General features: G+C 42.2%; 1 protein-coding gene across 6 annotated transcripts in view; it reads right to left on the minus strand.

The window, feature by feature from the left end:
- The window catches only part of SFT2D3 (SFT2 domain containing 3), a 337,681-nt gene that overhangs the window by 227,066 nt on the left and 98,372 nt on the right, over positions 1–12,243 (minus strand). For 5 of the 6 annotated variants that reach the window (XM_044072069.1, XM_044072068.1, XM_044072065.1 and 2 more), the window contains one exon: positions 5,063–6,553. The exons of the other annotated variant lie outside the window; for it this stretch is intronic. The gene's annotated coding sequence lies outside the window, so the exon portion shown is untranslated. Of the gene's footprint in view, positions 1–5,062; positions 6,554–12,243 lie in introns of those variants that run through there. 6 annotated transcript variants of the gene reach the window in all.

Below are 12,243 nucleotides of genomic sequence, written 5' to 3' on the forward strand. Positions count from 1 at the left end.
CGGACATGGATCCTAATAGCTGCAGGACCATTCTGGCTGGGGCTTTGGACCTGGGAAGTAAGGCTCGAACTTGAGTCTGTATGGTTTGTATTCTGTCTGTAGGTAGATAGACCCGCATTTGGTTTGAGTCTATCTCTACCCCTATGAATCTTATTCGTTGAGATGGCAGCAACACAGACTTTGGCCAATTGAAGGTAATTCCAAGGGAATTGCCCAGTGATATAGTGGCTTGTAGGTTCCGCAGTAGTAGATGCTTGGAGGCGGCAGTTAGGAGCCAGTCATCTAGATTCGGAAACACCTGGAATCCTAGACTTCTCAGGTGAGCAGTCACGACTGCCAAGCACTTGGTGAACACCCTGGGGGCTGTGGTGAAACCAAAGGGCAGCGCGCAGAACTGAAAATGACTGCCTCCTAGGCTGAAGCGCAGATGTCTCCTGGACGCTTGATGTACCATGATATGGTAATAAGCGTCCTTGAGATCTATGGAGCACATCCAAACACCTTTCTCCAGCAATGGGAGAATGGTTTGTAGGGTGACCATGCGGAACTTGGACTGTCTGACTGAACGGTTTAGAATGCTGAGGTCCAAAATGGGCCTCAAGTCCCCGGTCTTTTTTGGCACCAAAAAGAATCTTGAGTAAGTCCCTAATCCGATCTGGTCTGCAGGGACCGGTTGGATGACTCCTTTTTGCAGCAGCTTTGAAACTTCTGAGGCTGCAGTATCCCGTTGACTGGGTGGCGGGTCCGGGATTTTTTTGGACTGAGGTGGGGAGTGAGAGAAAGGGATGGTGTAACCTCTGGCGATAATTCGAAGCACCCATCGGTCCTGAGTGATACCTTCCCAGGCTTTCAGGTGCTTTGAAAAACGACCCCCAACTGGCTCCGGAACTGCACAGTCGGGCAATCCCTCAGGGACTGTGAAAGGCTGAAGAGCCACGAAAGGACTCGCGGTCTCCAGTGTTGCGAGGGCCTCTGCCGCCTCTGGGACGGCGTCTTCCTGAAGAATTTCCCCCTCCCCTGCCTCTGGAAGGGGGATCATCCTCCTGAGAGGGGTAAGGCTTCTGAGATCTACGGAACCACATTTTCCCTCCTCTTTTAGCCTTGGGATAAGGCCGAAAGGGAGTGGAAAATTGTGCCCCTACGGCAGTCAGAGTCTTACCCTCCTGTTCGCAGTGGGTCAGTGTGTCCTTTACCTTGGGTCCAAACAGGGAGGACCCATCAAAGGGGGCGTCGGCAAAGGAAGACTTAAAGGCCTCCGTGAAATGACACAGGCGGAGCCAGGCTTGTCTCCGTAGAGCAATGCCTGTACCGCTCGCCCCTTCGGCCGCATAAGAAATGAGCCTCATGGACGAGTTTGAAATGGACGACAATGTAGCCAGCTGAGAGCCAACCATCTGGGCCAGCTCCTCAGGCAGGTTACCCAAGAGGGTATCGGAAAGTTCTTTAATCAGATCCCTCTGAAATCTAGTAAAGTGCGTAAGGTAGTTCAAGGACCTTAATGTAAAGGCCGCTGAACTTAGGGTGCGCTTTCCGTACCAATCCATGCTCCTAGACTCCTTATTAGGAGGATGGACAGACGTCGAAGCCTCTGCTACATCTTGCTGGGTAGCAGATGCCGCCACCAAAGCATCTACAGCCACACCTTTGGTTAGAAACTCTTTTTCAGGGGTGCCGAGGAACTTATTCGGACGAGCAGGCACCGGTTCCACAGAGTCTGGGTGTTCCCACGCCCTTCGACAGATCAAATCCAAGAGCTCGTCGAAGGGCGGAGACACCCAGGAGGTGGAGGGCTGAGCCCCGAAGGCCTTAAGGAACACCGACTCATCAGCAGAAGGGGGTTTGGACTGCCAGCCGCCTCGTTGTTTAAGGGCTTCCAGGATGTCTGCAAAGGAGACATCATCCGAGGACGACTTAGGGGACCCCACTGCATCATCGAGATCAGTGTCTGATGTAAGAGAATCATCAGGGGAGTCAACGTGCTTCCTCTTGCACGATCTTTTCCTGGGGGGTTCTTCTGAAGAAGCTTCAGAAGGACCTCCAGGAGGGGGGGGAACCCCAGTGGGGGTAACCTCAGGCCCCGGGGCTCCGTTGTCTAAGGACAGGGGGACTGCCAAAGACCCAGTCTCGGTATGCAGGGAAGGAGCTGGGGAGACCGTGGAGGTAGCCAAAGATGATTTGGCTAACGCACTCCTCATAGCCCTGAAGGCGGGACCACCAGAATCCTGGGAGGGTCCCACCTCCGTGGCCATGACAGTAGACGGCACTCCCACCGCCGACGCACCAAGAGGGAGACTTGGGACTGAAAACATCAATCCCGAAGCATCCCCGGGCCGACGGAAGAAGTCCGTGCGAACTCCGACCCAAGAGCCGGAGTTGGAGTAAGGGTCGGGCCCGACCCTAAAACCTCCACCGGTTCCACCAGCACCGGCTCCAACGGTGCCGAGGCTTTCGGAGGAGGAACCATAGTAGGGAGGTGGACCATCGGCTCCGAGCGAATGGGCTGGAGCGAAACTAGCTTTTGGAACACCGGAGACTGGAAGAGTCTTAGGAGCACCCTGTCGATGTCCGAATCAGACATCTTGGATGATCTGGACGATACCGATCGGGTCCGAACCGATTTCTCCATCGGCTGCAAAGGACTAGGGGAGCGGCTCCGAATGGATTCTATAATTATCGGCCCGAGGAGATCTCATAATTTCCCTCGGTGCCGACGAGGACTTCGGCTCGAGGGGAAGAGTCTGAGCCGGCAACCCTCATCGGCTCCAATATCAGTGGAGCCGATGAAGGTGACCCGCCTCGATGTCCCAGTCCTCGGCTCCGAAACCAGAGGGGTCGAGACTGGAGGCATCGAGGCAGACCGTTCGCCTCGGCTCCAAGTCCGTGGAGCCGATGGAGAAGTCTGCCTAGGTTTTGGCAGTCGGTTCCGACTGACTGGTCGGAGCCGACGCTTTCTTCTTTTTTGAAGGAGAGGGAGAGGAAGATAAAGCCTCCTCGAAGGATGGCTTAATTAACCCCTTAAGGATTAATTTGTTTTTCCTCTCCTGGAGGACCCTTGATGAGAAGGCGTGACACACGCTACATGATTCTTGTAGGTGCTTGGCGCCTAAGCAATAGACGCACGAGGAGTGGTCGTCCGTTATGGACATCTTATAACCACACCTCGTGCACTTTTTAAACCCGGAGGGTCTATGCTCTTTGGACATAACTAATTTAGAAAACAGCACACCTGTCTAAAGAGAAATACAACAAAACTTAATGGTTTAAGAACAACAAAAAAGAATAAAGTTTTTTTTTTTTTTTTTTTTTTCACAATACAGTTGAACAAACCACACAGAAAGAGAGAGTCAAGACCCTCTAACTTAAACGGGTACTTGACCCACAAAAGAAACACTAATAGCAAAAAGCAACAGGGGAAGGCCCCTCTAACTAAAACGGGAAACCTTCCCTGACGAAAAACACAAATTTCTCAACAGAACTGTTCAATACACACTCGTATCACAACAATAGCTGTTAAAACAGCTTTTGGGTTCAAAGCAAGCAAATTTCTGACAGGAAAAAGCCTAAATAAATTAGTACTTAGCCCAGCCAAGTTGAGACCACGTCTAAGCTTGTAAGCGGCAAACGAGATCTGGGGGATTAGTGGTGGTGCATCCTGGGATAAAAAATAGCTCAGCCAATAAGAGGCCTCGCTCTATAGCATAGCGTGCCGAGTCGGAGCCGAGGGATCGGCTCCGAGCCCATCAGTACAGAATGTAGGCGAGATAGGATCACATAACATCTATAGTTTCTTCTTTTCATTGAGAGTATGTGCAGAAATGTACACATGCTCAGAATGTGTATGGGATGCCTCTAATTACTGGTATGTGTGGATACATCCATCAACTTGGTGCATGAAAAAATATGCTGATAAATACATCAAGGTATAAGCATAGGAAGTCTGGGAAAATAGAATACTTAATACAGTGCACAGTGATCAAAACTGTAGATTCATTTAAGAACTTGAGTGCATGGGTAGATCCAGTGCTGAGTTTTCTGATCATGTCATCCAATTGGTTAATGACAGTTATAAAACTTTTGGCTGTATAAAAAAGAATTATAAAGTCTAGGAAATCAGAAACAATGAACTCATTGTTTGTTAGTTACATTAGACCCAACTAGAGTATGCAATAATAATGAAATGGAAACCTTATAAGAAAACAAGCATGAGTAAACTGGAAAAAGTACAGCAGAAATATATGAAGGATATTTATAGAAGTAAAAATTTAAGCTATTATGAAATCTTAAAATATTTGAAGTTGTGCAGCGTCTTGTACAAAAAATTAAGAGGAAACCTTATTTAGGTGTATATAGGACATTTAGAGATGGCTACATCTGGGAATCATCAGAAAATCTGTGTAGGAGATCATTTAGGAATGAGAGATGTACTAACTGGTTCTCTGAGATGGTGGCTGATGTATGGAATAGATTACCACATTTTATTAAAGCAAGCACTAGTTTAGATATATTTGAAAATAACTTACTGCGGGAATGACTGGACATGTTAGCAGGCTGCAAGAGCATTATCGCCTATGCTTGAAATATTTGTATGTAGTATATATGAAAAGAGGGCTATTTATGAGTTATTTAAAAAGTAATACAATCACATAAAAAACAGGTGGCAGCACAAATGTAGTGAACTGTAAAAAAGAACAAATCACTTGGAATCCAGAGGTATGATAAACAAAACTTTTTAATACAAATTCAAATCCACAAAGCTTTCAGGACAAAGTCACTTCAGCATTCAACACTGATGAAGGGACTTTGTCCTGTAAGCTTTGTGGATTTGAATTTGTATTAAAAGTTTTATTTATTGTAACTCAAGTTTCGTAAGACTTTTTTTTTTACAAGTTATTTAAAAAGTAAGAAATACTATTATTTAATCTGACATTTAACACAAATAATCACCATCTGATCACTAGTAAAGAAGGATTTATCCAAATTTTAGGCAGTGATTATTAATGATTATTGGTGAATTTTCCCATCAATATTACCATGCAGCACTGTTATCTAACACAACGGTGCATATTTGATAACAGTAATACTTTTTCATGTTTATTTGTATGATCATATATGCTTTTTTGTTAGCAAGAATATTTCCACATTTACACATTTGGCTAGTGAGATAAACCTATAGAATAACATCTCAGTTTCCTCATTGGGATTAGAATGATTAGATAAGGGTCTTCAGGTCTGTCTTCTATTTCGAATGTTGTGACAGCAACATCCAAGTTTCATCTGCTACTGGCTATCTCAGCCATCCATCCCTCTATCAAAGTTCTAGTTTGTTATCCATCTTGAAACATGATACTGTGCACTCATCACCTTCTGGGAGTGCCAGTGGACAATGATCTGTTCTGCCATCTCTTTTTGGGTATGATACTGTTGGACCAGAAGTTTTCTTGTTAGTCCTTCCGTTGCTGGTCCAGTCACACACAGGTCTTGAGATTAGAATTTGTGTGTGTGTGTGTGTGTGTGTGTGTATGCATATGCACTAGCCTGTGGGGGGAGGAGGTGAGTACAGGTGTGCATGTGTGTCTCAGTGTTCATTTAATTTTGGCTGATTGGTATGCCTTCTCCAGGTACCTTGTCTTACATTAACAGTGTACACTCGGGGTTCAGTGTTTGTAAAAGTCTGGCCCTTTTGCCAGTGTTGCCTTCTTTGGCCAGCACTTTTCAACATCTGGTAAAACTTCTTAATTACTTCTCATCATATTTGGACATTATATCTTGCATGGCTGCTGTCACACATCAGGTTGGAATGTAGTTTATGTGTTTAGGGATAGCACTGTGGATGCAGTATTGGTGCTTAAACATATGGCACTGTATTAGATTTACCTCTCTTCTTCCCCACAGGGTGATAAGGCAAATATGTATTCCCTGGCTGATGACCTAGAGGCCAAATAGTCTTGGCTTATCAATAATTGGTTGAAACTTAATAACTCAAAAACCTTCAGTGCTACCTTGCTAGAATATTCTGCTTCCTGCCTCTCTAATGTCATCTTATATTGTGGCAATATGCTTGAGTTTGTCAAAAAGGTGCATAATTTAGACATTATTCTGGACTGTAAACTGATACTCCAAGACCAAGTGTCAGATGCTATGAAATTATCATGTTTCCATAAGCAAAACATCTCAAGGATCAAGCATCTCTCAGTGGTCATTCGTGTCCCATTACTGGCATATTTTGCCTGCTCTGCACAGATTAAACCGGCTTCCAGTTGTGACACACCCATCTATAAGATTTTGTTATTAGTCTTTTTGAGGCTTTGTTCTTTTCATACCTAAAGGAGCTGGCTGTGCCATATTGCTCTATCAGAAGCATGAACAGCTTGTCCATGTTGCAACTGGTGGGGCAGGCCACTTGGTTAGCAGGATGCATGTCTTGAGTCAGCTGCTGAGAATAAAATATGAGATTGCAACCTCTATCAGGAAATGAATTGGCCAAGGGGCTCCAGCCCTGACAAAGGAATTAATGAGTCAATTAGGTGCAGGAAAGGGAGCCATTGGGTTGATCCTGCAGACAAAAAAAATGAAAAATAAAAAGATCTGTGAGACTTTGCTCTATACAGTATCCATATAAAATGATAGCATAATAATATGACATTTTTTAGTTATAAATGTTCTAAAAAGCCACAGTTATAATCACGTCTTCATGTCTTTCTTTTGAGCAAAATTGATTTCAGTTTTACTCAGAAGCACAATAGAAAAACTCAGCTACTTCCTATTTACAAAATGTACTGGTTGGGAAGCAGCTATCAAACCTTTTTCTCCATGCAAGACAGCGGCATTTTACTGCTATTTTTTTATTTCCTGCAAAATAAGACAATCATCAGACAACAGCATTTTTCATTGTCTTTCAGGGAGAAAAACATCCATACCCTTTCAGAAGTCAGCTTCTGTCTGAAAAACAAAACAAAGTGAGGGGGGCATCAGAATGTCATACTGGAAATCCCGATCTGCAGTACTGAGGGTACAGACAGAGTATATTGTAAAGTTATTAAGACATACCTCCCTGCCCCCCACCCCCCGTAGTCATGTATCTGCATTGTAGCACATCTCAAAAGACAAATCTACACTGCCTCATTAAAAATCTGCAACTACTGCCTCTAACAGAACATTAAATGTAACTTATTCAGAGCAGCAATATCATCTTTAATTTCAATTTCTGCAGCTAAGACCTAAACACAACATACCCTTTTTAAGCGTGTATTTTTCTTCTTTCAAAATTATGCTTACACTGCCCTACATCAAAAATAGCATGCCTAAGCTATCTTTTTGCTTCCATGGCTTTTCTCTGATATTCAGGTCCCTCAGAGTACAACATTTTTCAGCTTGATACTTGCTTTGGAATTTGGCTTACTGTCTCTTACAGCATACCACCTTTATTTTATCACATTTTAAGGTTCTAGCCCAGAAAAAGCTCACATAGCAAGGTGTTTGCAGCCCTTTGTGCTTTACTTCGTAGCGAGGTGTTTGCAGCCCTTTGTGCTTTACTTCGTAGCGAGGTGTTTGCAGCCCTTTGTGCTTTACTTCGTAGCGAGGTGTTTGCAGCCCTTTGTGCTTTACTTCCCATAACTGTATTTTTTTTTTTTTTTTTTTTATTATCAGTTATACTAGCTTCCTTCTCTTCCTCTGTCTGGAGCAATAAATGGCTTGATTATTTTGGAATTCATGGAGTCTCACTGATAAGAAACGTGATACCAGTGATAAAAACAGAGATGGAATGAGGAGGCATCCTGTAGCTGATTCCTACCTTTTGTTCAAACAATCAAGTTTAAGCACTGTGTTGCAGTTAAAGAAGAAATGGATATTACAATATGCTTTAAATATGACAAAACACACAAATAAGAGATGTTACTGGAATACCGTTTCAGACAATCTAGATACAGATTCTCAAAAAAAAAAGGCAGAGACATTGAATACTAGCCAAGTAAACGCAAAGAAGATCTTGCAAGCGACAGAACGGCATGAAAATATTATCTTCCGAGGACACAGTGTGCACTGCAAAGGAGATTAGTAGTAAAACTAAAATCACATCATTTTGTTTAACTTTCTCAAGTTATTTTCAGACTATTTATTTATTTCTTTTACATTTGTTGACTGGGTTTGTCCGACTTAGCTAAGTAGCCCTTTTTCAGTGGAGGCCCAGTGAGAAAAGCTCCACATGTTCTACAGATTATAATTTACAAAAATAAGTAAACAATCAACAACTGGTTTACAGAAAACATTCAAAGTAACATATACATAAAAAACTAGGTTTTACTATAGTAAACTAATCATTATGTCTGTCAGATTTAGAATCCTACATCATTCAAAAGAACTAACAATAGTTTTGTCACCAGATGTAAAATCTTACATTATGCAGATAAGAATTACGTAATGTGCTTAAGATAGAGAAGTTAATGTGAGACAAGGTCTAGAGAGTTAGGGAAAGTTACATAGCTTGGGAGCAGATAGAGGTGTGCAGTTAGTGTTGATAAGGTGTTTAAGGGGGGTGGGTACAGAGGCAGGTCCAATGGCTTAACAGGTATTCTTTAGTGGCTAGCTTGAATTGACTAAGTTGCTTGAGTGACCTGATCTCTAGTGGGAGTTTGTTTCATGCCTTGGAGGGATTATGGCTATACAGAATACATCCTTTCTTAGTTTTAGGTTTGTGGATTTGTAGCAGATCTAGGTTAGAGCTCCAGAGGGATCTAGTAGGTGAATAGTGGGAGATGACAAATGATAGGGTTGGACAGTAAGAAGGCTGATAAAGGATGGAGTGGATGATCTGGAGTTGAGGAAGAAGAAGCTGGTGAGGTTGTTCAAGCCAGTTAAGGTGTTTGAGTGAGAGACAATGATGTAACTTGTAAGTCTGATGTGCTGCAAATTTGGCTATCTTGTTGTAGGTATATTCAAGTTTGGCAAGGAATGTGGAGTTGAGGCAAGTAAGAATTTGAAAATTTGAGCCATAAAATAGACTGGGTAAGAGGTAGGCATAAGAGAGAGTTACTTTAGCTTCACTGGTGAGAGACTTTTTGTTGCGCTAGAGGAGCCCTAGTTTTTGATGAGTTTTCTTGATACAGGTGTTAATGTGTAGATCAAATTTCAGTTGGTCGTCAATGATGACACCAAGGAGTTTAGTGCTAGTTTCCACCTCAATGTGTGTGTCATTGAGGGACAGGATTGTGAAAGTGGATTTAATGTGGCTGTAGTTTTTAGGAAGAAAAAGAAGTAGCTTAAGTTTTTTTGGGGGGGGGGGTTAAAGATAAGCTGGTTATCAGGGAGCCAGTTTTCTACTGAGTTAAAGGAAGTCTGTTGTAGAGATGAGTTCGGATGGAGAGTCAGCAATATTGGACCAGTGATGAAAAGTGGTGGACCAAAGATGGAACTCTGAGGGACACCCATTTTAGCTGGGAGAGGAGGGAAGATTGCAGATTGCCACTTCACTGCTTGAGATCTGTCAGTGAGGTAGCTGAAAAAACATGCAACAGTAGCAGGGGAGAAGTTAAGGTTGGTTAGTTTGTGCAGAAGGAGAAGGTGAGAGATGGTGTCAAAAGCTTTAGAGAGATCTAAGAATAGGCAGGAGACAAGTCTGTTGTTATCTCTGGCAAGGGCTATAGTATTAAGGAATGATAGTAGGGCAGTAGTAGTACTATGCTTTGGTCTAAAGCCATGTTGAGTAGGTGTAAACAGATTTTCAGAGAGTAGGTAGTGCATAACTTGTTTATGTATTCATTTTTCTAGAACTTCAGAGAGAGGAGAGAGGATGGCAATTGGTCTAAAATTAGTGATGTCTGAGGAGTTACTTCCTTTATGTATTGGTAGAGTGAAAAATTGTTTCCATATGGAAGGGATTTTGGACTCTGAAATGGAGTGGTTGATTAAGATAGATACAGGGAGAGCAAGAGAGTCAGCAGCTAACTGAAGGAAAAGGGAAGGAATGTTGTTGGTAAAAGCTGAGCAAGGTTTGAGTTTAGAAAGTAGGGATTTGATGTAGCTAGTACAGGTTTGAGGAAAAAAGAATTTGATGAGAGTATTGTGGGATGTGATAGAGAGTGGTTAGAAATGTTATTAAAGGTAGATGAATTGGCACTGGGGTTAAACAGTTTGGATATAGAGTCAATGAAACATCTGTTGAAGGTGGAGGCAGTATCTTTGGAAGTGTTATCAGGACAAGGATTGGGGGAGCAGGGACCACCAGGATGTGGTTTAAAGAGTTCCAAAATTTGGGGGGGTTAGATTTCAAGGCTGAGGGTGGATTATAGTAGAAGTCTCTTATCTTTATTAATACGCTTTTTGGTCTGATTTCCAAGTTCTTTGTATTTTAGCAAGTCTGCAGGGAGCTTTGTTTTGGTCCATGTTTTCCAAGCTCTGTCTCTATTATTCATTAGGATATGGGTGGAATTTGATAGCCATGGAGATATATTAGATTTAGTATGGACTGTGCGAAGTGAGTCATAAAGATGGAGTTGAAAGACAGGACAGCATCATCAAGGGGGAGTTGGGGAAGGAAATTCCAGTTAACTTTAGAGAGAAGAGATTTAAAGGTGTCTGGGTGGAAGTTAGTAACCTTGCGGCATGTGATAAATCTATGCTGTTTAGTAATGTGAGGGATATATCTAAGTACATTTATTGGGGAGTGATCACTTAGTGTGTTGGGAAGGGTTTCAGGATTGTGATATTTAGAGGGGTGAGAGACTAGCATCCAGTCGATAAGGGTGCTGTGTGTATGAGAGTTGTTGATATGGGTGGCATCAGTGATAAGTTGAGTAAAGCCGTACAAGTTGATGTATAAGGAATAATTTGGGGTACAGAGAGTTAACCAATTAATATTGACATCACCAAGAATAATGGTTTCATTAGGAATAAAGTATGAGAGAATGTTTTCCAGCAGGGGTAAGTTATTGATGGTGGTATTGGTGTTAACAACAAGGCTGGCTGTCAGTATTTCTGCAGGGAAAAAGGATGGGATAGTTTTATTAGGACTTGTCAGAGTAAGGTGGTTAGAGTAAGCAATGGCAACTCCACCACCATTTTTCTTTTGGCGGTCAAGGTGCAGTGTATTATAGCCAGGAGGGAGAAAGTCTTTGTCATGGTGTCAGGGTTTAGCCAAGTTTCTGTTAGGGTGATGACATCAGGAATGTCGCTTGAGATCGAAGTATGAAATTCACTAACTCGTTTAATACACTTCTAGTATATTATAACATAGAAATTGCTATTCACTACTTGTAGTACTGCAGGAACAGTACTACAACATATAACTTGATATAAGATAATATACAAATGTTCCTTCAATTTCTGACCATTGTTGTCTTGTAAGACAATCACCAAAAATCATCACTCCTGTCTAAACAAAATGCTTGGGGGGGTCAGTCTTTCTTTTTATTAGCAGCCTTAAAAAAAGGCAGAAAGGCTGAATTATTTCAAGGTGCAAATCAACACACTTTTCATTGTCAAATCCAAAAGATGAGTGCACTTTTGCTTTAAAACTCCATTATAAACAACACTGTATGTGCCCAAAAGCCTGTATTGTACACATATGGTATGAGTTTTAGTCATCACTATGGAATGATTGAATGATACATGATGTCATGTAAACTCTTCTAAGTTCATTGCTTTTGAGAATTGTCAACAACACTATCAGAATTCTGCATTTTTACCTATATATCTAAATGTAAATATAATTAACTATGAGTTCTGTTGCCAGCTCATATTACAAGATTGCCCAGTTGGATTCTTGGATTGGGTGCATCCTGTGTGCAACCTGTGTCCTCCCTGTATCCAAGTGGAGTTTCTCTTGGTGCTCTGGTTTCCTTCCGCCTTCCAAGACATGCAATAGGTTGAATGTTCATAGGTGTAGATGTGCATGTAGTGCCTGACTGAGTGTGCACGTGCCATCTGTGAGACTGTTGCCTTCTCCACAATCAGCTTCAATGTTTTGCACACACAATCAGCTGGAAGAGGCAGCAGCAACCCTGTGATCTTATAAAGGATATAAAGTTTAAACATAAAACATCCATATCGATTTTGTCTATCTTGTTATGGCCTTTTACATTCTGTCATGTCATTTTTCTAAGTTAGTCTTTGGAGTATTTACCATAATATGTACAACCACTTATTTAGTTAATTGAATATAACAACAGCCAAACCTCATAAACTGCATATACCACATATAATGTCAAGTCATTTTTGTTCTTTTGTTTTCTTTGGGGTGAACTTTTC

Source organism: Protopterus annectens, chromosome 5.part0, assembly GCF_019279795.1.
Source record: "Protopterus annectens isolate FY-2018-M chromosome 5.part0, PAN1.0, whole genome shotgun sequence".
Classification (NCBI taxonomy): domain Eukaryota; kingdom Metazoa; phylum Chordata; order Ceratodontiformes; family Protopteridae; genus Protopterus; species Protopterus annectens.